Genomic DNA, 3,000 nt, shown 5'->3' with positions numbered 1-3,000 from the left:
AGCTTCTGAGTTGACAAGTCAAGACTCAACCATTTGAGAATCGGTTTGGACGGTTAGTTCGTGAAGAGGAGAGGATCATGATGATGGTATTTTAAAGTTCGATCTGTGAATGTTTAATGAAGGTCCTTGTAGTTGTAGAGAAGAGAGAGTGACAGGTGAGGAGAAAAAGGGAGAAGATGAGGGAGAAAGAGAAAGGTTTTTTTATTGGCTGAGAAGGAGAGAGATCTGTTTGATTGGTGGAGAGAAGTGAGGATGATATTTGATTAGTGGGTGAAACAAGTCACAGACATGTTTTTAAAAGAAGAAAATGATAAGGTTTGGTACACATTTCAAATTACATGAAATTTGTCCTCTTATCAAAAACAATGTTTCTAACACTGGATAATTTACACACACGTGCACAAACCTACCTGCTGTTTACATACTTTAATATAACGTAACTTTTTCGTTACCACTCTGATTCGGGTCTAATTCCTGCTCATGTGATTGTAACAACGAGTATTATTTAATTATAATAATGAGGAAAATAATTAAAAGTCCAACAACCATGTCCACGTCACTTTGCCAACAAGGGTATAATTGTTAATTTACACACTCGGGGAGAAAATTACATAGAAATTTAGGGACGTGTCATCACAACCTACCCCTTTAAGAAAATATCCTCCCCGAAATTTCAATACTATTAAATATCATAGTTAAAGAACATATGGGCATAGAGATCTCGAATACGCTCATCTGTCTCCCAGGTAACTTCCTCAATAGAGTGGTTTCTCCACAAGACTTTCACCATACAAACGGTCTTGTTCCTGGGAACTTTGTCTTTCTAGTCAAGAATCGTCACTGGACCTCATTATAAGTCAAATTCGGGTTAATCTCTAACGGCTGAGGATGAATCACGTGTGACGGATCAGAGACGTATCTTGGTAGCATGGACACATGGAAGACATTATGCATGCTCGACAACTTTGGAGGTAGATCAAGTCGGTAAGCAACTTCACCAACTCATTCAATGATCTGGTATGGCCCGATGTAACGAGGGCTTAGCTTTCATTTCTTCCCGAATCGTACAATGCATTTCCATGGTGATAGTTTTAAGAATACGAATCTCCAACCTTGTATACTTTGTCGTTGAATGTTTGTTTACCATACTCTTTTGTTCATCTTGGGCTGTTTTCAAGTTAGCCTTTATCACCTGAATGTTCTTTGTCGTTTCATCCACAATTTCAGGACCAACCAAAACTCTCTCGCTGACCTCGGACCAACACAACGACGTACGACATGGTTTCCCATACAACACCTCAAATGGTGACATACTAATGATGGAGTGAAAGTTGTTGTAGGCAATTCTATCAAAGGTAAGCGCTTGTGCCAATCATCTCCAAACTACATGATTGAATATATCAACATATCTTCCAATATTTGAATAGTTCTATCTGACTACCCATCGGTTTAAGGATGATAGGCGGTGCTGTAGAGCAACTTCAAACCAAGAGCTTCTTGAAAAGCTACCTAAAATTTTGAAGTAAACCTAGGATCCCGATCAGAAATGATACTAACTAGAACACCATGATACTTGACGATTTTAGAGATGAAAAGTTTGGCCAACTGACTTAGGGAGTAATTCTCACGAACAGGTAGGAAGTGCGCTGACTTGGTAAGCCGATCTACAATCATCCAGATACCGTCATAGCCATTTCACGTACAAGGTAGCTTGTACATGAAATCTATTATGATATCTTCCTATTTCCACTTGGGTATAGGAAGTGGTTGTAGCAACCTGAATGGTTTCTTTCTTTCTATTTTGACCTGTTGACAAACCGAACAACGACTCACGTATTCCGCAATTTCTCTCTTCATTCCTAGCCAGTAATAGAAAGGTCGGATGGTATGATACATCTTAGTACTCCTAAAATGCATCGCATAAGCTAAGATATGCACCTCATTGAGTATTTCTTTCTTCAATTCTTCCACATTCGGTACATACATCCGATCTCCTTGCATAAGCATACCATTAGCCATTCGAATCCTTAGATTTCCCCTATTGCTGTTCATAACCGCTTGTTTTAACTCATGCAATTCTGAGTCATTCATCTGGGCCTCGAGAACACGATCCAACAAAACTGGTATAACTTGAAAGTTGGCAAGTAGAGCTCCCTGATGATTTACTTCTAAATACGATCCAGTAGATCTTAGGTCACTGAGAAGAGGAACACGACATGTATATAGAGCATTAAGTCAGCCGCGAGATTTCCTGCTGAGAACATCTGTTACAGTATTTGCATGGCCAGGGTGATACTCGATAGTGCAGTCATAATTGCTAATCAATTTCATCCATCTACGCTACCGAAGAGTAAGTTCTTTTTTAGTGAAGATATACTTAAGGTTTTTATGGTCAGTGAAAATTCAACACATTTCCCCATAAAGATAGTGCCTCCAGATTTTCAAAGCGAAAACAGTAGCTGCCAATTCAAGATTATGAGTAGGATAATTCATCTTATGGGGTTTTAACTGTCTTGAAGCATACGTGATCACCTTTCCATGCTGCATTAGCACGCAGCCTAGACCATTCAGAGAGGCGTCACTGTAGATCTCGAAATTCCCACTATCATTGGTAAGTGCCAAGATAGGCGTATAAGTGAGACAACACTTCGACTGCTGGAAACTTTGTTCACAATCATCAGTCCATTCAAAATTAACTCCTTTCTTGGTCAACCTTGTCAAAGGTAGGGCTATGGTTGAGAAATCTTTCACAAAGCGTCAATAATAGCCCGCATGATCAAGAAAACTCATTACTTCAGTAATAGTCTGAGGTTGCACCCAGTTTTCCACTGCTGCTACTTTGTGAGGATCCACGAGAACGCCCTGGGCTGATATCACGTGTCCCAAGAGAGACACCTAATGCCAAAACTGGCACTTGCTGAATTTAGCATACAGTTGATTCTCCATTAGCTTCAAAACCAGACGTAGAAGTCTAGCATGGTCAATCTCGCTCTTAGAATA

Source organism: Pyrus communis, chromosome 11 (genome assembly GCF_041283825.1).
Source record: "Pyrus communis isolate YQ-2024b chromosome 11, ASM4128382v1, whole genome shotgun sequence".
Classification (NCBI taxonomy): Eukaryota; Viridiplantae; Streptophyta; class Magnoliopsida; order Rosales; family Rosaceae; genus Pyrus; species Pyrus communis.
This window is presented reverse-complemented; position numbering follows the sequence as displayed.